This window comes from Hyla sarda, unplaced genomic scaffold, assembly GCF_029499605.1.
Source record: "Hyla sarda isolate aHylSar1 unplaced genomic scaffold, aHylSar1.hap1 scaffold_1013, whole genome shotgun sequence".
Classification (NCBI taxonomy): domain Eukaryota; kingdom Metazoa; phylum Chordata; class Amphibia; order Anura; family Hylidae; genus Hyla; species Hyla sarda.
In genome coordinates this window covers 17,517-43,354 of record NW_026607632.1, presented here as the reverse complement: position 1 = coordinate 43,354, position 25,838 = coordinate 17,517, and the positions used below count along the sequence as shown (strand labels likewise).

The 25,838-nt window shown below is 46.2% G+C and overlaps 8 non-coding genes and 2 pseudogenes across 8 annotated transcripts; all 10 read right to left on the bottom strand.

The window, feature by feature from the left end:
* Positions 1-1,910: 1,910 nt before the first annotated feature.
* Positions 1,911-2,101, bottom strand: LOC130298703 (U2 spliceosomal RNA). Its single transcript, XR_008850012.1, has one exon. It is a non-coding gene; the product is annotated as a U2 spliceosomal RNA (small nuclear RNA).
* Positions 2,102-4,192: 2,091 nt separating this feature from the next.
* LOC130298741 (U2 spliceosomal RNA) lies at positions 4,193-4,378 on the bottom strand. The gene has a single exon (XR_008850048.1). It is a non-coding gene; the product is annotated as a U2 spliceosomal RNA (small nuclear RNA).
* A 5,389-nt stretch (positions 4,379-9,767) lies between these two features.
* LOC130298692 (U2 spliceosomal RNA) lies at positions 9,768-9,985 on the bottom strand (annotated as a pseudogene).
* Positions 9,986-12,074: 2,089 nt separating this feature from the next.
* On the bottom strand, positions 12,075-12,265 carry LOC130298702 (U2 spliceosomal RNA). Its single transcript, XR_008850011.1, has one exon. It is a non-coding gene; the product is annotated as a U2 spliceosomal RNA (small nuclear RNA).
* Positions 12,266-14,362: 2,097 nt separating this feature from the next.
* LOC130298701 (U2 spliceosomal RNA) lies at positions 14,363-14,553 on the bottom strand. The gene has a single exon (XR_008850010.1). It is a non-coding gene; the product is annotated as a U2 spliceosomal RNA (small nuclear RNA).
* A 2,097-nt stretch (positions 14,554-16,650) lies between these two features.
* LOC130298700 (U2 spliceosomal RNA) lies at positions 16,651-16,841 on the bottom strand. The gene has a single exon (XR_008850009.1). It is a non-coding gene; the product is annotated as a U2 spliceosomal RNA (small nuclear RNA).
* A 2,098-nt stretch (positions 16,842-18,939) lies between these two features.
* LOC130298699 (U2 spliceosomal RNA) lies at positions 18,940-19,130 on the bottom strand. The gene has a single exon (XR_008850008.1). It is a non-coding gene; the product is annotated as a U2 spliceosomal RNA (small nuclear RNA).
* Positions 19,131-21,217: 2,087 nt separating this feature from the next.
* On the bottom strand, positions 21,218-21,408 carry LOC130298697 (U2 spliceosomal RNA). The gene has a single exon (XR_008850007.1). It is a non-coding gene; the product is annotated as a U2 spliceosomal RNA (small nuclear RNA).
* A 2,085-nt stretch (positions 21,409-23,493) lies between these two features.
* LOC130298745 (U2 spliceosomal RNA) lies at positions 23,494-23,668 on the bottom strand (annotated as a pseudogene).
* Positions 23,669-24,361: 693 nt separating this feature from the next.
* LOC130298691 (U2 spliceosomal RNA) lies at positions 24,362-24,549 on the bottom strand. The gene has a single exon (XR_008850003.1). It is a non-coding gene; the product is annotated as a U2 spliceosomal RNA (small nuclear RNA).
* Between the last annotated feature and the right edge of the window lie 1,289 nt (positions 24,550-25,838).

Below are 25,838 nucleotides of genomic sequence, written 5' to 3'. Positions count from 1 at the left end.
CAGGGGCCCATTGCACTCCCACGGGGCCTTTTTAAATGCAATCCATAACCCGGATTTGCCAGGAACCCTTCTTACTCCTCCTACTTGCATGTGACACTGGGCTTAGGATCTGCATAGGAAACACACACACAAGCACACACCTACCTTTGTTGCCTGCAGATGCCTCCTTGGCTGTCCCCAAACGGTATCAAACCAACACCCACGGGAAGCTGTAAGCATAGAGGACATGCCTGCACCCCATTGGACTTACCTGTGTGGGTTAAATCCGGGTTATTTGACAACCTATGGCGGTGATGGTTCTGCTCAGGCAGAGCAGTGCTGATGCTCCTCATAAAGCTGTCGCTGCTGTGAAGGTTCTAGGTGACATCACAAATCCCTTTGGTTACATACACAACAAAGCTGGGTTGTTGTTGTTTACACTCTGCAAGGCCTGTGGAAGTGAGTGACATCATAGCACTGTAGTTCTGAGGGTTCAAGATGGATGCAACAATCTCCTGTTGCTTCTATGAAGGCCGTAATAGACGACATCACCAAACAGCTCCATAGTCACATACACAGCAAAGGAGAGATGTTGTTTACACCTAGTGATGTCAGTGGTATTGAGTGACATCACAGCACAGTGCTAAGGCTCCTGGGCCTGGACACAGCAGCGGCTGCAATATCTCAACGGAGAATACGTTTATATCTATGTGTGTGTGTGCGCATATATATATATATATATATATATATATATATATTTCTCCGCCGAAATCACTTTTAAACCCATTTCCACCTTTTTTTCCCTTCTCTTCCTCTTACTTTTTTTTCACGTTTTTTTACGTTTTTCTCCTTTTCGCCTCTTTTCTGGGCGTATTATTCTTCTTTTTCTTCTTTTTTTTCGTCTAATGCATACCCCATCAGTGCAGCAATGCTTATTCAATACCGCCAGCAGATGGAGACACTGGGGGATAATTTTCTAAGGATTTATACTGATTTTTCCTGTCTGAATTTGTCGCACAGAAAGTTGCAGGCCAAATATGTGTGACATTTCTGCGACTTTAGCTTCTAGAGCATTTTTACAACATTATACATAGGTGCTGAATACATAAAAAGCGACTGTTCAGCGACAGACAAGTCGCATCGGCTGAAAGTAGGCCAGAATGTCAGTCCATGTTGGAGCAGGTTTAGATACAGTCTAAAGCATAGATCTCAAAGTCTGTGCACAGAATTTAGCAAGGGCCTCGCACCTTCTGATGCATCAGGTAGGTGCACAATAGCATAGCCTAACCCTCTGTACTTTGGTCTATATTGATGCGGGACATAGACAGCCAGCTGATGACCAATCCATTAGTGCAATGGATGGCTGGAAGCATTTGTCTTTGCCTTTGCAATACCACAGAAGCAATGCATGGTCAATGTACAGCAATGACACACCTGTGTGAACAGCCAGGAGACCCCCCCCCCCCCCATGTTATGTTACATAGTTACATAGTTAGTACGGTCGAAAAAAGACATATGTCCATCACGTTCAACCAGGGAATTAAGGGGTAGGGGTGTGGCGCGATATTGGGGAAGGGATGAGATTTTATATTTCTTCATAAGCATTAATCTTATTTTGTCAATTAGGAACATTCAGCACCCACCCGCTATCAAGGCAGCTGCCTATCATGTCATGCCCTACCTGCACAGGTGTGCTGGCTACTCAAATGATCCAATTAAGGAGGCCATTTAGTCAGCAGCAGCAGAAGTCCTGTGCCTGGACGCTCCAACAGGGGCCAGACACAAGCAGAAGCAGAAGCAGCAGAAGCAGCAGCAGCACCACCTTTTGTTTATTGGCTGCAGCAGCAGCAAGGCCCACAGGGCTGGCTAGCTGGCTAGCCAGCAAGCAGGTAGCAATGAAAGTAGGAATCTTTCTTTTTAACCCTGTAAGGGGGTGGTGCACTGTACCCGAAGATACTGCCATATCGGGTCAATGCATAGGGCGACGGAAGCAAGCTTCGAAATCGGCCCCCGTTCTCAAAAATCCATTTAATATATGGTCCCCAGATAGGGGACGTATCAGATATTAAACTGATAAGAACAGATACTACACTTGATCTTAGCCAAAAGGCCGAGAAGCGATAACCGTGAAAGGGGCGGGCCCAACAAGGTCCCCTTCATGGGCACTATCACTGCTTGCTGTCAGGGAGGCTGCCAGACAATTTTCCATGCACACTCTGGGCTGGGGGGCAGTCAACCACCAGTACACACAGCAGAACCTAAACCCATACCATTATTGCTAAGCAGCAAGACAGGGGCCCATTGCACTCCCACGGGGCCTTTTTAAATGCAATCCATAACCCGGATTTGCCAGGAACCCTTCTTACTCCTCCTACTTGCATGTGACACTGGGCTTAGGATCTGCATAGGAAACACACACACAAGCACACACCTACCTTTGTTGCCTGCAGATGCCTCCTTGGCTGTCCCCAAACGGTATCAAACCAACACCCACGGGAAGCTGTAAGCATAGAGGACATGCCTGCACCCCATTGGACTTACCTGTGTGGGTTAAATCCGGGTTATTTGACAACCTATGGCGGTGATGGTTCTGCTCAGGCAGAGCAGTGCTGATGCTCCTCATAAAGCTGTCGCTGCTGTGAAGGTTCTAGGTGACATCACAAATCCCTTTGGTTACATACACAACAAAGCTGGGTTGTTGTTGTTTACACTCTGCAAGGCCTGTGGAAGTGAGTGACATCATAGCACTGTAGTTCTGAGGGTTCAAGATGGATGCAACAATCTCCTGTTGCTTCTATGAAGGCCGTAATAGACGACATCACCAAACAGCTCCATAGTCACATACACAGCAAAGGAGAGATGTTGTTTACACCTAGTGATGTCAGTGGTATTGAGTGACATCACAGCACAGTGCTAAGGCTCCTGGGCCTGGACACAGCAGCGGCTGCAATATCTCAACGGAGAATACGTTTATATCTATGTGTGTGTGTGCGCATATATATATATATATATATATATATATATATATATATATATATATTTCTCCGCCGAAATCACTTTTAAACCCATTTCCACCTTTTTTTCCCTTCTCTTCCTCTTACTTTTTTTTCACGTTTTTTTACGTTTTTCTCCTTTTCGCCTCTTTTCTGGGCGTATTATTCTTCTTTTTCTTCTTTTTTTTCGTCTAATGCATACCCCATCAGTGCAGCAATGCTTATTCAATACCGCCAGCAGATGGAGACACTGGGGGATAATTTTCTAAGGATTTATACTGATTTTTCCTGTCTGAATTTGTCGCACAGAAAGTTGCAGGCCAAATATGTGTGACATTTCTGCGACTTTAGCTTCTAGAGCATTTTTACAACATTATACATAGGTGCTGAATACATAAAAAGCGACTGTTCAGCGACAGACAAGTCGCATCGGCTGAAAGTAGGCCAGAATGTCAGTCCATGTTGGAGCAGGTTTAGATACAGTCTAAAGCATAGATCTCAAAGTCTGTGCACAGAATTTAGCAAGGGCCTCGCACCTTCTGATGCATCAGGTAGGTGCACAATAGCATAGCCTAACCCTCTGTACTTTGGTCTATATTGATGCGGGACATAGACAGCCAGCTGATGACCAATCCATTAGTGCAATGGATGGCTGGAAGCATTTGTCTTTGCCTTTGCAATACCACAGAAGCAATGCATGGTCAATGTACAGCAATGACACACCTGTGTGAACAGCCAGGAGACCCCCCCCCCCCCCATGTTATGTTACATAGTTACATAGTTAGTACGGTCGAAAAAAGACATATGTCCATCACGTTCAACCAGGGAATTAAGGGGTAGGGGTGTGGCGCGATATTGGGGAAGGGATGAGATTTTATATTTCTTCATAAGCATTAATCTTATTTTGTCAATTAGGAACATTCAGCACCCACCCGCTATCAAGGCAGCTGCCTATCATGTCATGCCCTACCTGCACAGGTGTGCTGGCTACTCAAATGATCCAATTAAGGAGGCCATTTAGTCAGCAGCAGCAGAAGTCCTGTGCCTGGACGCTCCAACAGGGGCCAGACACAAGCAGAAGCAGAAGCAGCAGAAGCAGCAGCAGCACCACCTTTTGTTTATTGGCTGCAGCAGCAGCAAGGCCCACAGGGCTGGCTAGCTGGCTAGCCAGCAAGCAGGTAGCAATGAAAGTAGGAATCTTTCTTTTTAACCCTGTAAGGGGGTGGTGCACTGTACCCGAAGATACTGCCATATCGGGTCAATGCATAGGGCGACGGAAGCAAGCTTCGAAATCGGCCCCCGTTCTCAAAAATCCATTTAATATATGGTCCCCAGATAGGGGACGTATCAGATATTAAACTGATAAGAACAGATAAGGTTTCAACAAAATTTTATTGAATAAATAAGAAACCATACAAAATTTAAAATGCAAAATAATAAAAGGTTCACAAAAGTTTTAAAATACAAATAATAAAACCAGTAATAAAAGGAGAAAAAATAAAAATGGCAGGATAAAACATTATACAAATGTCATAAAAACTGATTATACTGTTATTTCGTTCCATAGAGGCAGACACCACATGGATGCTGCCTCGCTGGCCCCCAACTGTTTCTTGTCTCTTAGGTAATAGATGTACATCTCACTCAGGGCCAGCTTTATACAGTTTTTAACATCAATAAAATCATGTTTAAAAAGTAAGATGTTCCTAACTTTCCAGATGGCATTTTTAAAACAATTAATAATCATCCAGCAGATCATCTGCTGTTTAAAATTGGGGCAGTTAAAAAGACCGTAAAAGACACATTCGTGATTAAAATCTTTTAGGCCGCAGGCCCACTTCAAAAGTGGGCCTACCTTCCTCCAAAGCTCCCGTGCAAAAGGGCAGTTCCAAAATATGTGCAGCACCGTTTCGTCCACTCCGCAGCCATCTCTCGGGCACTTGGCTCTCGCCACCAGTCCTCGCCTGTGCTGGAACTCACGAGTAGGGAGGCACTGGTGGACGATTGCCCAGGCAAGATCCCTGTGTACATTCGCCAGAAACTTCCCGTACACGTTCCGCCATACCTTTTTGGATCTTGCCTGTGTGAAATTGGACACTGCCAGGGTAACCTCACTCCGCCTGAGGACCTTTGATACCTTTCTCTGGTCCCCCAGTATGTCAGGCTCCAAATCTTGGAGACCTAGGAGCCTGACTGTCTTTTCCAACACCACATAATGTTTTGGGGGACACAGAAGCACCGGAGCGTTCAGAGGGATGCGCAACCATCTTTTAAAAACCATGCCCGCAGCGTACCTTAAAAAGCAGCTAAAAATGCCATCGGATTTAATAATTTTAAAACAGAAACAGAAATACTTTATGTAAAAGAAAGTAAAAAGGTTAGGAACATCTTTCCCGCCATTATCTTTACTTTTGTACATAAAATCACGCTTTAATTTCTCCATTTTTGAACCCCATAAAAAAGAAAAAACAATTCTAGTTACTTTTTTAATGTATAAAATAGATGGAGGAAATACCATGGCAATGTATAGCATAATAGGGAGTAAAACCATCTTTATTATTAAAATCTTCCCCTCCATGGTAAGGTTTCTAAGATTCCACATTAAAATCTTCTTCTCCATCTTAGCTATAGCTGAATCCCAGTTAGGGCTCCCATCATTGACCTGGTTAAAAACAATACCTAAAACTTTAATTTGATCCTGTTGCATTGTGACTCCTGGGGTGATGGATGAATCCCAGGAGCCAATATAAAAACAGTCACATTTATCTGTGTTTAGCTTAAAACCAGAGACCTCGCAGAAATAGCTGGTGTTCCTCAATGCCCCCCTCATGGATGGAGAGTCCGGGCACAGTATGGTGACATCATCCATGTACCCCAACACCTTTAGATGGGTCCCTCCTCCACCAGGTATCGGTACGCCTCTTACTACCCGGTCTTTTCTGAGGAGGGCCATCAGTGGTTCGATTGCGCAAATAAAAAGGAGTGGGGACAGGGGGCAGCCCTGTTTGACACCTGATAAAAGAGGAACACCGCTGGTTAAAAAGCCATTAACAGAGACTTGACTAAAACAGGATCGGTATAAAAGCATGATTCGGCTTAAAATCGTTTCAGGCACTGCCATCTTTTTAAGAACTAAAAACAGGTATTCATGGGAGACCCTATCAAAGGCTTTTTCAAAGTCTAAGGATAAAATTGCTACAGTTTGATTTCTATCCTTAAAATACCATAAAACATCTCTTAAAATATTTAGGGATTCAGCTATAGACCTTCCAGGTACCCCACAAACCTGATTTGGGTGAATTAATTTATGAATAAAAGGTTTAAAACGGACAGCTAATAACTTGGCTAAAACTTTATAATCGACATTTAAAAGTGTGATGGGGCGCCAATTTTTTAGCATATCCTTTTCACCCTTTTTAAAAAGTAATGATACAATCCCCCTCCTCCAGGAAGGGGGAAGTTCATTAACAATAAAAGTTTCTTTATACAATAAAACCATATCATCCTTTAAAATATCCCAAAAAGCTAAATAAAATTCGATGGGTAAACCATCTTCCCCAGGGGCCTTCCCACTAGAAAAACTTTTAAAAACAAATAAAAGTTCATCTAAGTTAAGATCACGGGATAAAACCTCCTGGTCTAAAACATCTAGCTTAAAATCAAGGGAATTAAGAACATGTTCTAAAAAGGATGGATTAAGATCTTTCTTATTAAAAAGAAGCTGGTAGAAGTTAAAAACTGCATCTAACATGCCTTTTGGAGTGGATTCACCCTCAAGGTTTTGGATGATATCCCTCCTATTCATCACTTTTTTAAAAAAGAAACGGGAACATTTCTCGCCCTCCTCCAGGTGCTGCACATGTGAGTTAAAAATGATTTGTTTCCCTTTCTTTTCTATGGCATGTTTTATTTCAGTTTTAAGGTTTAAAATATCATTTTCTACATCCATACCAGCTTCTTTCAATTTAAAAAGTACATTTAAACGCATGTTAAGAACATAAAACCACTGTTTTTCCATTTTTGCCTTCTTCTTACCTGCTTTGATAAAAAAAAATCTGATTTTAGATTTGGTGCCCTCCCACCAGTGCAGCATAGGCTCGTGGGGTTTTCTTTGTGATTGCCAGCATTGGTAGGTCCGCACAAACTCCTCTTTTATCTCAGGGTCCTCTAGGAGTGTGGTGTTTAATCTCCAGAGGCCCCTTTTTGCTTTTTGCTCCCCCTCTAGCTCCAGGACCACCAAGAGGAGCTTATGATCAGAGAAGATATTCTGCTCGAGCGTGCATTTCAGGGGTTTAAAAGCTCTAGAGGAAAAAATAAAATCGATTCTGGAGCTCACTCTTCCATTGGACCATGTGGCGCCTGGGTCCTCCGGCAAGAGATCCTTCCAGCAATCTTTCAAATTAAAATCATCAATAAAATTTTTAAGCAGGTAAGAAGTGCGGTCTTTACGATTAATATCCCCACCCTGCCGGTGTTCCCCATCACGTATGCAGTTAAAATCACCTCCCACCAGCAGGGGGGAAGACCCAACACAAAACAGTGGTAAAATTTCAAATAGTTCTGCCCGCTCCTGTTTATCAGGAGGGGCATACACATTTAAAACACGAATTAAAAGTCCATTAAAATATAGATGAATTAAAAGAGCTCTGCCAGGCACAATCTCAGTTACTGTATGAATAGAAAAGGACTGGCCTCGGCAGAGCAGCCCAACACCCACAGAACGACAGTCATTTGCACCGGACCATATGGATGGGCCCAGCTTCCAGTCTTCTTTTAAGTCTTTATAGTCCATTTTACTAGGGATTCCACATTCTTGTAGCAGGCAAAGGTCAAAGTCACATGTCTCTAGATAAGAAAATAAAGCAGCCCTGCGATCAGGGCTCTTTAAGGACCTCACATTGAGTGAGGCAATTTTTACAGGGATAGGCATAGTTTATGGAGAGTCCGTGCTTGGAGAATCAAAGTCAATAATAAGCTGCGTACCGTCATCCCCCGCCTGCGGGGTCATCAGCTCCTTGATGTTCTGAGGGTCGGAGCTTGAGATCGATGATGCCCCGACCCTGAGCTCGCTCTCGTCCGAACTACGGCACGCCGCTTTCCTTTGAATGTCTTCCTCTTCTTCTTCTCTTTGTCTTTTAAATGTCACACTGCTGTCCATATCCTCTGTGTTGCTCTCACTCGATGTAATCTCTGGCCCCCGGCTGATGGATCTGCGTCTTCTTTCATCATTTGATGACTGGAACTGCTGCACAGGGGCCTGTGAGGCCTCTTTTCCGGAACCTTTGCCGCTACCTTGGGAAGTTTTCATCGCTTGTTCCCCAGCAAGCGTTGCTGAGGACTGTTGCTCCAACTTCCCCATCGATCGACGATGGCCAGTTTTACCCACCGGGTCCACTGCTGGCGGGGCAGCAAACCCTGGTTTGGCGCCACTTGTCTTCTTGGCCCTGTCCTGTATAGGCGGAGTAACAGGACCGGGCTCAGACCTGGCCACCTGGCTCCCCTTCCGGCGGGCTTTCACCGGGGCCTCTTCGTCCGGAGCAGGGCGACCCTGGGCCAAGCCAGTACCTGGCTTATGCTGCAATTTTGGGTCCACTTTTGCCCCCACCGAGGCCCGTCGGCTGCCACCCGCCACAGGTGAGCCCCCTTCAGAAGTTTCGGCGGGCTCTTGAGCCAGGTAGGAAGTCGATCGACGTCTTTCAATTTCCCGGGCAGTAAACTCGATCACCCGCCCGGGCTTCGTGGAATTCCCATGGCCTCCCCCTAGCACTACCACCGGTGGGCCCCCCGATGGAGCACCAGAGGTCTTGGGCCTGGACCCATCAGTACCTGCCATCTGGGGTTTGGGCATCTTAAAAAAGGACGTCTTTTGTCCTGTCCCCTCTTTGGGTGGGCCCAGCCTTGACCCACCCATCGTAGTTTTTGCTTTATGGGGACAGGAATTAAAATCGTGATTTTCCTCTCCGCAGAGGTTGCACCTTATCGTATGGCTACATCTTGAGGCTATGTGACCTTCTTGGCCACACCTATTGCAGCGAATCACACGCTCCGCGCCGCAGGTCTCCTGGGTGTGGCCAAACCTCAAGCAATTTCGGCAATACATAGGCATTTGAGGATAGAACAGGAAGCCCCGAACTCTCCCGATGGCAAAATTTGGGGGCGGATGGCAAAGACCCCCAATACCACCGGGATCCTTACGGAGCTTGACCCAGAACTTCCTCTTGCCGTTCCAGAACCGCACGGAGTTCAAGATTTTGTTTGCGAATCGCACCTCTTCGCAGTATCGCCGAAGAAAAGTGGCTATATCCTCCGTGGTCACATGAGGGCTGTGCATAGCCACCACCAACGGTATATGTTCCTCACCATAGAGGAACTGGAACGAAAGACCGTCGAGTCGATCGTCCCTCTGGTCCGCACCAGACAAGGTTGCATAGATGTTATCGCAACACGCCGTGGCCGTGAAGGTGACGGTATACAGGCCACGGCTTTCCTGGTCATTTAGACACAGGATGTCCTCCCTATTGAGGCGGAAGTAGTCAAGAAGAATCACCTCCGCAATGAAGCGGAGGTTCTTCAACTGACGATGGCTCTCCGACACCTCTATGCGGATGGTATTTCGCATCGACATTTCCCCAGAGGGGAAAGCCCAGGAGAACGGCATCTTCCACACCCAGGGACTAAGCCCCTTCCCCAATAGCAGCAGGGGCTCGGAATCCCGCTATAAAAGCGGAACCCTTACCCAAGGCAGAGGTCGGGGGTACCCTAGGTGCTTCCGAAGCTACAGGTAACGCTCAACGTACCGAAAATGCCTTCTGAGACACAAGGTCCCAGAGACAGGGGGATCGCAACCCGTTGTCCGTGGACTAAGCCCGCTCCCCAATAGCAGCAAGGGGGTGAAGTCCCTCCGTAAGGAGAGACAATCCCCCAAGGCCGAGAAGCGGGGTACCACAGACACCTTCCTACCAGACCAAATGCAGATACTACACTTGATCTTAGCCAAAAGGCCGAGAAGCGATAACCGTGAAAGGGGCGGGCCCAACAAGGTCCCCTTCATGGGCACTATCACTGCTTGCTGTCAGGGAGGCTGCCAGACAATTTTCCATGCACACTCTGGGCTGGGGGGCAGTCAACCACCAGTACACACAGCAGAACCTAAACCCATACCATTATTGCTAAGCAGCAAGACAGGGGCCCATTGCACTCCCACGGGGCCTTTTTAAATGCAATCCATAACCCGGATTTGCCAGGAACCCTTCTTACTCCTCCTACTTGCATGTGACACTGGGCTTAGGATCTGCATAGGAAACACACACACAAGCACACACCTACCTTTGTTGCCTGCAGATGCCTCCTTGGCTGTCCCCAAACGGTATCAAACCAACACCCACGGGAAGCTGTAAGCATAGAGGACATGCCTGCACCCCATTGGACTTACCTGTGTGGGTTAAATCCGGGTTATTTGACAACCTATGGCGGTGATGGTTCTGCTCAGGCAGAGCAGTGCTGATGCTCCTCATAAAGCTGTCGCTGCTGTGAAGGTTCTAGGTGACATCACAAATCCCTTTGGTTACATACACAACAAAGCTGGGTTGTTGTTGTTTACACTCTGCAAGGCCTGTGGAAGTGAGTGACATCATAGCACTGTAGTTCTGAGGGTTCAAGATGGATGCAACAATCTCCTGTTGCTTCTATGAAGGCCGTAATAGACGACATCACCAAACAGCTCCATAGTCACATACACAGCAAAGGAGAGATGTTGTTTACACCTAGTGATGTCAGTGGTATTGAGTGACATCACAGCACAGTGCTAAGGCTCCTGGGCCTGGACACAGCAGCGGCTGCAATATCTCAACGGAGAATACGTTTATATCTATGTGTGTGTGTGCGCATATATATATATATATATATATATATATATATATATATATATATATTTCTCCGCCGAAATCACTTTTAAACCCATTTCCACCTTTTTTTCCCTTCTCTTCCTCTTACTTTTTTTTCACGTTTTTTTACGTTTTTCTCCTTTTCGCCTCTTTTCTGGGCGTATTATTCTTCTTTTTCTTCTTTTTTTTCGTCTAATGCATACCCCATCAGTGCAGCAATGCTTATTCAATACCGCCAGCAGATGGAGACACTGGGGGATAATTTTCTAAGGATTTATACTGATTTTTCCTGTCTGAATTTGTCGCACAGAAAGTTGCAGGCCAAATATGTGTGACATTTCTGCGACTTTAGCTTCTAGAGCATTTTTACAACATTATACATAGGTGCTGAATACATAAAAAGCGACTGTTCAGCGACAGACAAGTCGCATCGGCTGAAAGTAGGCCAGAATGTCAGTCCATGTTGGAGCAGGTTTAGATACAGTCTAAAGCATAGATCTCAAAGTCTGTGCACAGAATTTAGCAAGGGCCTCGCACCTTCTGATGCATCAGGTAGGTGCACAATAGCATAGCCTAACCCTCTGTACTTTGGTCTATATTGATGCGGGACATAGACAGCCAGCTGATGACCAATCCATTAGTGCAATGGATGGCTGGAAGCATTTGTCTTTGCCTTTGCAATACCACAGAAGCAATGCATGGTCAATGTACAGCAATGACACACCTGTGTGAACAGCCAGGAGACCCCCCCCCCCCATGTTATGTTACATAGTTACATAGTTAGTACGGTCGAAAAAAGACATATGTCCATCACGTTCAACCAGGGAATTAAGGGGTAGGGGTGTGGCGCGATATTGGGGAAGGGATGAGATTTTATATTTCTTCATAAGCATTAATCTTATTTTGTCAATTAGGAACATTCAGCACCCACCCGCTATCAAGGCAGCTGCCTATCATGTCATGCCCTACCTGCACAGGTGTGCTGGCTACTCAAATGATCCAATTAAGGAGGCCATTTAGTCAGCAGCAGCAGAAGTCCTGTGCCTGGACGCTCCAACAGGGGCCAGACACAAGCAGAAGCAGAAGCAGCAGAAGCAGCAGCAGCACCACCTTTTGTTTATTGGCTGCAGCAGCAGCAAGGCCCACAGGGCTGGCTAGCTGGCTAGCCAGCAAGCAGGTAGCAATGAAAGTAGGAATCTTTCTTTTTAACCCTGTAAGGGGGTGGTGCACTGTACCCGAAGATACTGCCATATCGGGTCAATGCATAGGGCGACGGAAGCAAGCTTCGAAATCGGCCCCCGTTCTCAAAAATCCATTTAATATATGGTCCCCAGATAGGGGACGTATCAGATATTAAACTGATAAGAACAGATACTACACTTGATCTTAGCCAAAAGGCCGAGAAGCGATAACCGTGAAAGGGGCGGGCCCAACAAGGTCCCCTTCATGGGCACTATCACTGCTTGCTGTCAGGGAGGCTGCCAGACAATTTTCCATGCACACTCTGGGCTGGGGGGCAGTCAACCACCAGTACACACAGCAGAACCTAAACCCATACCATTATTGCTAAGCAGCAAGACAGGGGCCCATTGCACTCCCACGGGGCCTTTTTAAATGCAATCCATAACCCGGATTTGCCAGGAACCCTTCTTACTCCTCCTACTTGCATGTGACACTGGGCTTAGGATCTGCATAGGAAACACACACACAAGCACACACCTACCTTTGTTGCCTGCAGATGCCTCCTTGGCTGTCCCCAAACGGTATCAAACCAACACCCACGGGAAGCTGTAAGCATAGAGGACATGCCTGCACCCCATTGGACTTACCTGTGTGGGTTAAATCCGGGTTATTTGACAACCTATGGCGGTGATGGTTCTGCTCAGGCAGAGCAGTGCTGATGCTCCTCATAAAGCTGTCGCTGCTGTGAAGGTTCTAGGTGACATCACAAATCCCTTTGGTTACATACACAACAAAGCTGGGTTGTTGTTGTTTACACTCTGCAAGGCCTGTGGAAGTGAGTGACATCATAGCACTGTAGTTCTGAGGGTTCAAGATGGATGCAACAATCTCCTGTTGCTTCTATGAAGGCCGTAATAGACGACATCACCAAACAGCTCCATAGTCACATACACAGCAAAGGAGAGATGTTGTTTACACCTAGTGATGTCAGTGGTATTGAGTGACATCACAGCACAGTGCTAAGGCTCCTGGGCCTGGACACAGCAGCGGCTGCAATATCTCAACGGAGAATACGTTTATATCTATGTGTGTGTGTGCGCATATATATATATATATATATATATATATATATATATATATATATATATATTTCTCCGCCGAAATCACTTTTAAACCCATTTCCACCTTTTTTTCCCTTCTCTTCCTCTTACTTTTTTTTTCACGTTTTTTTACGTTTTTCTCCTTTTCGCCTCTTTTCTGGGCGTATTATTCTTCTTTTTCTTCTTTTTTTTCGTCTAATGCATACCCCATCAGTGCAGCAATGCTTATTCAATACCGCCAGCAGATGGAGACACTGGGGGATAATTTTCTAAGGATTTATACTGATTTTTCCTGTCTGAATTTGTCGCACAGAAAGTTGCAGGCCAAATATGTGTGACATTTCTGCGACTTTAGCTTCTAGAGCATTTTTACAACATTATACATAGGTGCTGAATACATAAAAAGCGACTGTTCAGCGACAGACAAGTCGCATCGGCTGAAAGTAGGCCAGAATGTCAGTCCATGTTGGAGCAGGTTTAGATACAGTCTAAAGCATAGATCTCAAAGTCTGTGCACAGAATTTAGCAAGGGCCTCGCACCTTCTGATGCATCAGGTAGGTGCACAATAGCATAGCCTAACCCTCTGTACTTTGGTCTATATTGATGCGGGACATAGACAGCCAGCTGATGACCAATCCATTAGTGCAATGGATGGCTGGAAGCATTTGTCTTTGCCTTTGCAATACCACAGAAGCAATGCATGGTCAATGTACAGCAATGACACACCTGTGTGAACAGCCAGGAGACCCCCCCCCCCCCCCATGTTATGTTACATAGTTACATAGTTAGTACGGTCGAAAAAAGACATATGTCCATCACGTTCAACCAGGGAATTAAGGGGTAGGGGTGTGGCGCGATATTGGGGAAGGGATGAGATTTTATATTTCTTCATAAGCATTAATCTTATTTTGTCAATTAGGAACATTCAGCACCCACCCGCTATCAAGGCAGCTGCCTATCATGTCATGCCCTACCTGCACAGGTGTGCTGGCTACTCAAATGATCCAATTAAGGAGGCCATTTAGTCAGCAGCAGCAGAAGTCCTGTGCCTGGACGCTCCAACAGGGGCCAGACACAAGCAGAAGCAGAAGCAGCAGAAGCAGCAGCAGCACCACCTTTTGTTTATTGGCTGCAGCAGCAGCAAGGCCCACAGGGCTGGCTAGCTGGCTAGCCAGCAAGCAGGTAGCAATGAAAGTAGGAATCTTTCTTTTTAACCCTGTAAGGGGGTGGTGCACTGTACCCGAAGATACTGCCATATCGGGTCAATGCATAGGGCGACGGAAGCAAGCTTCGAAATCGGCCCCCGTTCTCAAAAATCCATTTAATATATGGTCCCCAGATAGGGGACGTATCAGATATTAAACTGATAAGAACAGATACTACACTTGATCTTAGCCAAAAGGCCGAGAAGCGATAACCGTGAAAGGGGCGGGCCCAACAAGGTCCCCTTCATGGGCACTATCACTGCTTGCTGTCAGGGAGGCTGCCAGACAATTTTCCATGCACACTCTGGGCTGGGGGGCAGTCAACCACCAGTACACACAGCAGAACCTAAACCCATACCATTATTGCTAAGCAGCAAGACAGGGGCCCATTGCACTCCCACGGGGCCTTTTTAAATGCAATCCATAACCCGGATTTGCCAGGAACCCTTCTTACTCCTCCTACTTGCATGTGACACTGGGCTTAGGATCTGCATAGGAAACACACACACAAGCACACACCTACCTTTGTTGCCTGCAGATGCCTCCTTGGCTGTCCCCAAACGGTATCAAACCAACACCCACGGGAAGCTGTAAGCATAGAGGACATGCCTGCACCCCATTGGACTTACCTGTGTGGGTTAAATCCGGGTTATTTGACAACCTATGGCGGTGATGGTTCTGCTCAGGCAGAGCAGTGCTGATGCTCCTCATAAAGCTGTCGCTGCTGTGAAGGTTCTAGGTGACATCACAAATCCCTTTGGTTACATACACAACAAAGCTGGGTTGTTGTTGTTTACACTCTGCAAGGCCTGTGGAAGTGAGTGACATCATAGCACTGTAGTTCTGAGGGTTCAAGATGGATGCAACAATCTCCTGTTGCTTCTATGAAGGCCGTAATAGACGACATCACCAAACAGCTCCATAGTCACATACACAGCAAAGGAGAGATGTTGTTTACACCTAGTGATGTCAGTGGTATTGAGTGACATCACAGCACAGTGCTAAGGCTCCTGGGCCTGGACACAGCAGCGGCTGCAATATCTCAACGGAGAATACGTTTATATCTATGTGTGTGTGTGCGCATATATATATATATATATATATATATATATATATATATATATATATATATATTTCTCCGCCGAAATCACTTTTAAACCCATTTCCACCTTTTTTTCCCTTCTCTTCCTCTTACTTTTTTTTCACGTTTTTTTACGTTTTTCTCCTTTTCGCCTCTTTTCTGGGCGTATTATTCTTCTTTTTCTTCTTTTTTTTCGTCTAATGCATACCCCATCAGTGCAGCAATGCTTATTCAATACCGCCAGCAGATGGAGACACTGGGGGATAATTTTCTAAGGATTTATACTGATTTTTCCTGTCTGAATTTGTCGCACAGAAAGTTGCAGGCCAAATATGTGTGACATTTCTGCGACTTTAGCTTCTAGAGCATTTTTACAACATTATACATAGGTGCTGAATACATAAAAAGCGACTGTTCAGCGACAGACAAGTCGCATCGGCTGAAAGTAGGCCAGAATGTCAGTCCATGTTGGAGCAGGTTTAGATACAGTCTAAAGCATAGATCTCAAAGTCTGTGCACAGAATTTAGCAAGGGCCTCGCACCTTCTGATGCATCAGGTAGGTGCACAATAGCATAGCCTAACCCTCTGTACTTTGGTCTATATTGATGCGGGACATAGACAGCCAGCTGATGACCAATCCATTAGTGCAATGGATGGCTGGAAGCATTTGTCTTTGCCTTTGCAATACCACAGAAGCAATGCATGGTCAATGTACAGCAATGACACACCTGTGTGAACAGCCAGGAGACCCCCCCCCCCCCCATGTTATGTTACATAGTTACATAGTTAGTACGGTCGAAAAAAGACATATGTCCATCACGTTCAACCAGGGAATTAAGGGGTAGGGGTGTGGCGCGATATTGGGGAAGGGATGAGATTTTATATTTCTTCATAAGCATTAATCTTATTTTGTCAATTAGGAACATTCAGCACCCACCCGCTATCAAGGCAGCTGCCTATCATGTCATGCCCTACCTGCACAGGTGTGCTGGCTACTCAAATGATCCAATTAAGGAGGCCATTTAGTCAGCAGCAGCAGAAGTCCTGTGCCTGGACGCTCCAACAGGGGCCAGACACAAGCAGAAGCAGAAGCAGCAGAAGCAGCAGCAGCACCACCTTTTGTTTATTGGCTGCAGCAGCAGCAAGGCCCACAGGGCTGGCTAGCTGGCTAGCCAGCAAGCAGGTAGCAATGAAAGTAGGAATCTTTCTTTTTAACCCTGTAAGGGGGTGGTGCACTGTACCCGAAGATACTGCCATATCGGGTCAATGCATAGGGCGACGGAAGCAAGCTTCGAAATCGGCCCCCGTTCTCAAAAATCCATTTAATATATGGTCCCCAGATAGGGGACGTATCAGATATTAAACTGATAAGAACAGATACTACACTTGATCTTAGCCAAAAGGCCGAGAAGCGATAACCGTGAAAGGGGCGGGCCCAACAAGGTCCCCTTCATGGGCACTATCACTGCTTGCTGTCAGGGAGGCTGCCAGACAATTTTCCATGCACACTCTGGGCTGGGGGGCAGTCAACCACCAGTACACACAGCAGAACCTAAACCCATACCATTATTGCTAAGCAGCAAGACAGGGGCCCATTGCACTCCCACGGGGCCTTTTTAAATGCAATCCATAACCCGGATTTGCCAGGAACCCTTCTTACTCCTCCTACTTGCATGTGACACTGGGCTTAGGATCTGCATAGGAAACACACACACAAGCACACACCTACCTTTGTTGCCTGCAGATGCCTCCTTGGCTGTCCCCAAACGGTATCAAACCAACACCCACGGGAAGCTGTAAGCATAGAGGACATGCCTGCACCCCATTGGACTTACCTGTGTGGGTTAAATCCGGGTTATTTGACAACCTATGGCGGTGATGGTTCTGCTCAGGCAGAGCAGTGCTGATGCTCCTCATAAAGCTGTCGCTGCTGTGAAGGTTCTAGGTGACATCACAAATCCCTTTGGTTACATACACAACAAAGCTGGGTTGTTGTTGTTTACACTCTGCAAGGCCTGTGGAAGTGAGTGACATCATAGCACTGTAGTTCTGAGGGTTCAAGATGGATGCAACAATCTCCTGTTGCTTCTATGAAGGCCGTAATAGACGACATCACCAAACAGCTCCATAGTCACATACACAGCAAAGGAGAGATGTTGTTTACACCTAGTGATGTCAGTGGTATTGAGTGACATCACAGCACAGTGCTAAGGCTCCTGGGCCTGGACACAGCAGCGGCTGCAATATCTCAACGGAGAATACGTTTATATCTATGTGTGTGTGTGCGCATATATATATATATATATATATATATATATATATATATATATATATATATATATATTTCTCCGCCGAAATCACTTTTAAACCCATTTCCACCTTTTTTTCCCTTCTCTTCCTCTTACTTTTTTTTCACGTTTTTTTACGTTTTTCTCCTTTTCGCCTCTTTTCTGGGCGTATTATTCTTCTTTTTCTTCTTTTTTTTCGTCTAATGCATACCCCATCAGTGCAGCAATGCTTATTCAATACCGCCAGCAGATGGAGACACTGGGGGATAATTTTCTAAGGATTTATACTGATTTTTCCTGTCTGAATTTGTCGCACAGAAAGTTGCAGGCCAAATATGTGTGACATTTCTGCGACTTTAGCTTCTAGAGCATTTTTACAACATTATACATAGGTGCTGAATACATAAAAAGCGACTGTTCAGCGACAGACAAGTCGCATCGGCTGAAAGTAGGCCAGAATGTCAGTCCATGTTGGAGCAGGTTTAGATACAGTCTAAAGCATAGATCTCAAAGTCTGTGCACAGAATTTAGCAAGGGCCTCGCACCTTCTGATGCATCAGGTAGGTGCACAATAGCATAGCCTAACCCTCTGTACTTTGGTCTATATTGATGCGGGACATAGACAGCCAGCTGATGACCAATCCATTAGTGCAATGGATGGCTGGAAGCATTTGTCTTTGCCTTTGCAATACCACAGAAGCAATGCATGGTCAATGTACAGCAATGACACACCTGTGTGAACAGCCAGGAGACCCCCCCCCCCATGTTATGTTACATAGTTACATAGTTAGTACGGTCGAAAAAAGACATATGTCCATCACGTTCAACCAGGGAATTAAGGGGTAGGGGTGTGGCGCGATATTGGGGAAGGGATGAGATTTTATATTTCTTCATAAGCATTAATCTTATTTTGTCAATTAGGAACATTCAGCACCCACCCGCTATCAAGGCAGCTGCCTATCATGTCATGCCCTACCTGCACAGGTGTGCTGGCTACTCAAATGATCCAATTAAGGAGGCCATTTAGTCAGCAGCAGCAGAAGTCCTGTGCCTGGACGCTCCAACAGGGGCCAGACACAAGCAGAAGCAGAAGCAGCAGAAGCAGCAGCAGCACCACCTTTTGTTTATTGGCTGCAGCAGCAGCAAGGCCCACAGGGCTGGCTAGCTGGCTAGCCAGCAAGCAGGTAGCAATGAAAGTAGGAATCTTTCTTTTTAACCCTGTAAGGGGGTGGTGCACTGTACCCGAAGATACTGCCATATCGGGTCAATGCATAGGGCGACGGAAGCAAGCTTCGAAATCGGCCCCCGTTCTCAAAAATCCATTTAATATATGGTCCCCAGATAGGGGACGTATCAGATATTAAACTGATAAGAACAGATACTACACTTGATCTTAGCCAAAAGGCCGAGAAGCGATAACCGTGAAAGGGGCGGGCCCAACAAGGTCCCCTTCATGGGCACTATCACTGCTTGCTGTCAGGGAGGCTGCCAGACAATTTTCCATGCACACTCTGGGCTGGGGGGCAGTCAACCACCAGTACACACAGCAGAACCTAAACCCATACCATTATTGCTAAGCAGCAAGACAGGGGCCCATTGCACTCCCACGGGGCCTTTTTAAATGCAATCCATAACCCGGATTTGCCAGGAACCCTTCTTACTCCTCCTACTTGCATGTGACACTGGGCTTAGGATCTGCATAGGAAACACACACACAAGCACACACCTACCTTTGTTGCCTGCAGATGCCTCCTTGGCTGTCCCCAAACGGTATCAAACCAACACCCACGGGAAGCTGTAAGCATAGAGGACATGCCTGCACCCCATTGGACTTACCTGTGTGGGTTAAATCCGGGTTATTTGACAACCTATGGCGGTGATGGTTCTGCTCAGGCAGAGCAGTGCTGATGCTCCTCATAAAGCTGTCGCTGCTGTGAAGGTTCTAGGTGACATCACAAATCCCTTTGGTTACATACACAACAAAGCTGGGTTGTTGTTGTTTACACTCTGCAAGGCCTGTGGAAGTGAGTGACATCATAGCACTGTAGTTCTGAGGGTTCAAGATGGATGCAACAATCTCCTGTTGCTTCTATGAAGGCCGTAATAGACGACATCACCAAACAGCTCCATAGTCACATACACAGCAAAGGAGAGATGTTGTTTACACCTAGTGATGTCAGTGGTATTGAGTGACATCACAGCACAGTGCTAAGGCTCCTGGGCCTGGACACAGCAGCGGCTGCAATATCTCAACGGAGAATACGTTTATATCTATGTGTGTGTGTGCGCATATATATATATATATATATATATATATATATATATATATATATTTCTCCGCCGAAATCACTTTTAAACCCATTTCCACCTTTTTTTCCCTTCTCTTCCTCTTACTTTTTTTTCACGTTTTTTTACGTTTTTCTCCTTTTCGCCTCTTTTCTGGGCGTATTATTCTTCTTTTTCTTCTTTTTTTTCGTCTAATGCATACCCCATCAGTGCAGCAATGCTTATTCAATACCGCCAGCAGATGGAGACACTGGGGGATAATTTTCTAAGGATTTATACTGATTTTTCCTGTCTGAATTTGTCGCACAGAAAGTTGCAGGCCAAATATGTGTGACATTTCTGCGACTTTAGCTTCTAGAGCATTTTTACAACATTATACATAGGTGCTGAATACATAAAAAGCGACTGTTCAGCGACAGACAAGTCGCATCGGCTGAAAGTAGGCCAGAATGTCAGTCCATGTTGGAGCAGGTTTAGATACAGTCTAAAGCATAGATCTCAAAGTCTGTGCACAGAATTTAGCAAGGGCCTCGCACCTTCTGATGCATCAGGTAGGTGCACAATAGCATAGCCTAACCCTCTGTACTTTGGTCTATATTGATGCGGGACATAGACAGCCAGCTGATGACCAATCCATTAGTGCAATGGATGGCTGGAAGCATTTGTCTTTGCCTTTGCAATACCACAGAAGCAATGCATGGTCAATGTACAGCAATGACACACCTGTGTGAACAGCCAGGAGACCCCCCCCCCCCATGTTATGTTACATAGTTACATAGTTAGTACGGTCGAAAAAAGACATATGTCCATCACGTTCAACCAGGGAATTAAGGGGTAGGGGTGTGGCGCGATATTGGGGAAGGGATGAGATTTTATATTTCTTCATAAGCATTAATCTTATTTTGTCAATTAGGAACATTCAGCACCCACCCGCTATCAAGGCAGCTGCCTATCATGTCATGCCCTACCTGCACAGGTGTGCTGGCTACTCAAATGATCCAATTAAGGAGGCCATTTAGTCAGCAGCAGCAGAAGTCCTGTGCCTGGACGCTCCAACAGGGGCCAGACACAAGCAGAAGCAGAAGCAGCAGAAGCAGCAGCAGCACCACCTTTTGTTTATTGGCTGCAGCAGCAGCAAGGCCCACAGGGCTGGCTAGCTGGCTAGCCAGCAAGCAGGTAGCAATGAAAGTAGGAATCTTTCTTTTTAACCCTGTAAGGGGGTGGTGCACTGTACCCGAAGATACTGCCATATCGGGTCAATGCATAGGGCGACGGAAGCAAGCTTCGAAATCGGCCCCCGTTCTCAAAAATCCATTTAATATATGGTCCCCAGATAGGGGACGTATCAGATATTAAACTGATAAGAACAGATACTACACTTGATCTTAGCCAAAAGGCCGAGAAGCGATAACCGTGAAAGGGGCGGGCCCAACAAGGTCCCCTTCATGGGCACTATCACTGCTTGCTGTCAGGGAGGCTGCCAGACAATTTTCCATGCACACTCTGGGCTGGGGGGCAGTCAACCACCAGTACACACAGCAGAACCTAAACCCATACCATTATTGCTAAGCAGCAAGACAGGGGCCCATTGCACTCCCACGGGGCCTTTTTAAATGCAATCCATAACCCGGATTTGCCAGGAACCCTTCTTACTCCTCCTACTTGCATGTGACACTGGGCTTAGGATCTGCATAGGAAACACACACACAAGCACACACCTACCTTTGTTGCCTGCAGATGCCTCCTTGGCTGTCCCCAAACGGTATCAAACCAACACCCACGGGAAGCTGTAAGCATAGAGGACATGCCTGCACCCCATTGGACTTACCTGTGTGGGTTAAATCCGGGTTATTTGACAACCTATGGCGGTGATGGTTCTGCTCAGGCAGAGCAGTGCTGATGCTCCTCATAAAGCTGTCGCTGCTGTGAAGGTTCTAGGTGACATCACAAATCCCTTTGGTTACATACACAACAAAGCTGGGTTGTTGTTGTTTACACTCTGCAAGGCCTGTGGAAGTGAGTGACATCATAGCACTGTAGTTCTGAGGGTTCAAGATGGATGCAACAATCTCCTGTTGCTTCTATGAAGGCCGTAATAGACGACATCACCAAACAGCTCCATAGTCACATACACAGCAAAGGAGAGATGTTGTTTACACCTAGTGATGTCAGTGGTATTGAGTGACATCACAGCACAGTGCTAAGGCTCCTGGGCCTGGACACAGCAGCGGCTGCAATATCTCAACGGAGAATACGTTTATATCTATGTGTGTGTGTGCGCATATATATATATATATATATATATATATATATATATATATATTTCTCCGCCGAAATCACTTTTAAACCCATTTCCACCTTTTTTTCCCTTCTCTTCCTCTTACTTTTTTTTCACGTTTTTTTACGTTTTTCTCCTTTTCGCCTCTTTTCTGGGCGTATTATTCTTCTTTTTCTTCTTTTTTTTCGTCTAATGCATACCCCATCAGTGCAGCAATGCTTATTCAATACCGCCAGCAGATGGAGACACTGGGGGATAATTTTCTAAGGATTTATACTGATTTTTCCTGTCTGAATTTGTCGCACAGAAAGTTGCAGGCCAAATATGTGTGACATTTCTGCGACTTTAGCTTCTAGAGCATTTTTACAACATTATACATAGGTGCTGAATACATAAAAAGCGACTGTTCAGCGACAGACAAGTCGCATCGGCTGAAAGTAGGCCAGAATGTCAGTCCATGTTGGAGCAGGTTTAGATACAGTCTAAAGCATAGATCTCAAAGTCTGTGCACAGAATTTAGCAAGGGCCTCGCACCTTCTGATGCATCAGGTAGGTGCACAATAGCATAGCCTAACCCTCTGTACTTTGGTCTATATTGATGCGGGACATAGACAGCCAGCTGATGACCAATCCATTAGTGCAATGGATGGCTGGAAGCATTTGTCTTTGCCTTTGCAATACCACAGAAGCAATGCATGGTCAATGTACAGCAATGACACACCTGTGTGAACAGCCAGGAGACCCCCCCCCCCCATGTTATGTTACATAGTTACATAGTTAGTACGGTCGAAAAAAGACATATGTCCATCACGTTCAACCAGGGAATTAAGGGGTAGGGGTGTGGCGCGATATTGGGGAAGGGATGAGATTTTATATTTCTTCATAAGCATTAATCTTATTTTGTCAATTAGGAACATTCAGCACCCACCCGCTATCAAGGCAGCTGCCTATCATGTCATGCCCTACCTGCACAGGTGTGCTGGCTACTCAAATGATCCAATTAAGGAGGCCATTTAGTCAGCAGCAGCAGAAGTCCTGTGCCTGGACGCTCCAACAGGGGCCAGACACAAGCAGAAGCAGAAGCAGCAGAAGCAGCAGCAGCACCACCTTTTGTTTATTGGCTGCAGCAGCAGCAAGGCCCACAGGGCTGGCTAGCTGGCTAGCCAGCAAGCAGGTAGCAATGAAAGTAGGAATCTTTCTTTTTAACCCTGTAAGGGGGTGGTGCACTGTACCCGAAGATACTGCCATATCGGGTCAATGCATAGGGCGACGGAAGCAAGCTTCGAAATCGGCCCCCGTTCTCAAAAATCCATTTAATATATGGTCCCCAGATAGGGGACGTATCAGATATTAAACTGATAAGAACAGATTTTTTTTTTTTTAAAGCCGAGGAACGTGCTTTCGATTCACCCAAAGTGCAAGAAAAAGTGCAAACGTGTTACACTAAAAAAACGTGCACAAAGGATGCGGTCTATCGCAAGCCCTTCTCCGATAGGAGAGAGGCCCCCCAACAAACCTTACCCTTCGCCTCCGGACCAAAAGGTACCTGCGAGGTTCCAGGTTCGATGTCCCTTTTCGCCGAAGCTACTAGGGGACCACAAATGCTCCCGGCATCCCCCTTGGCGTTAGCCAAGGTATCTGCCCGCAGAGCCAATTACGGTAGGTACCCTGCCAAAGCAGGAGTACCCGGGGTGTTTGCAGGGAGGTGCGGAACCTAATGGCCACACACACCTCCCCTAGACCGCCAGGAGGGACACCCAGAAGGGCTACCGCATCCTGACAAATCCTGTGAACACACAACACGCAAAAAGTGACACAGTGAGACAAAAAATAAATAAATAAGTGAATGTGTACAGATATACTGCCCGGACATCCGGCCGGATCTATAAAAATTTCTCTGATCCTAGCCAGAAGGCCGGGAATCAAGAGGTGAGTGCCACAAGGTGAAGAGATTATGGTGCCCGTGCTTCAACTCAGTGAGTCTATCCTCCCAGTGAGTTTCGGCACCTCGGGGTCACCACTCCCCGAGGCACAAAAGTACCTCGGCTCTAGACCCTCTCAGCCTCATGGCGAGACCCGGAGGGAACAGGTCACATCGGGGCAGCCGTTGAGCTGATTCCTCAGAACCAGCCCCGGAAAGCCCTGGTACACCTGCATCCTCCATGCAGCACCCATCCCCACCAGCCCCATATCGGCGTTACGGTCCACCGGCATGAAAAACTGATAAGAACAGATACTACACTTGATCTTAGCCAAAAGGCCGAGAAGCGATAACCGTGAAAGGGGCGGGCCCAACAAGGTCCCCTTCATGGGCACTATCACTGCTTGCTGTCAGGGAGGCTGCCAGACAATTTTCCATGCACACTCTGGGCTGGGGGGCAGTCAACCACCAGTACACACAGCAGAACCTAAACCCATACCATTATTGCTAAGCAGCAAGACAGGGGCCCATTGCACTCCCACGGGGCCTTTTTAAATGCAATCCATAACCCGGATTTGCCAGGAACCCTTCTTACTCCTCCTACTTGCATGTGACACTGGGCTTAGGATCTGCATAGGAAACACACACACAAGCACACACCTACCTTTGTTGCCTGCAGATGCCTCCTTGGCTGTCCCCAAACGGTATCAAACCAACACCCACGGGAAGCTGTAAGCATAGAGGACATGCCTGCACCCCATTGGACTTACCTGTGTGGGTTAAATCCGGGTTATTTGACAACCTATGGCGGTGATGGTTCTGCTCAGGCAGAGCAGTGCTGATGCTCCTCATAAAGCTGTCGCTGCTGTGAAGGTTCTAGGTGACATCACAAATCCCTTTGGTTACATACACAACAAAGCTGGGTTGTTGTTGTTTACACTCTGCAAGGCCTGTGGAAGTGAGTGACATCATAGCACTGTAGTTCTGAGGGTTCAAGATGGATGCAACAATCTCCTGTTGCTTCTATGAAGGCCGTAATAGACGACATCACCAAACAGCTCCATAGTCACATACACAGCAAAGGAGAGATGTTGTTTACACCTAGTGATGTCAGTGGTATTGAGTGACATCACAGCACAGTGCTAAGGCTCCTGGGCCTGGACACAGCAGCGGCTGCAATATCTCAACGGAGAATACGTTTATATCTATGTGTGTGTGTGCGCATATATATATATATATATATATATATATATATATATATATATATATTTCTCCGCCGAAATCACTTTTAAACCCATTTCCACCTTTTTTTCCCTTCTCTTCCTCTTACTTTTTTTTCACGTTTTTTTACGTTTTTCTCCTTTTCGCCTCTTTTCTGGGCGTATTATTCTTCTTTTTCTTCTTTTTTTTCGTCTAATGCATACCCCATCAGTGCAGCAATGCTTATTCAATACCGCCAGCAGATGGAGACACTGGGGGATAATTTTCTAAGGATTTATACTGATTTTTCCTGTCTGAATTTGTCGCACAGAAAGTTGCAGGCCAAATATGTGTGACATTTCTGCGACTTTAGCTTCTAGAGCATTTTTACAACATTATACATAGGTGCTGAATACATAAAAAGCGACTGTTCAGCGACA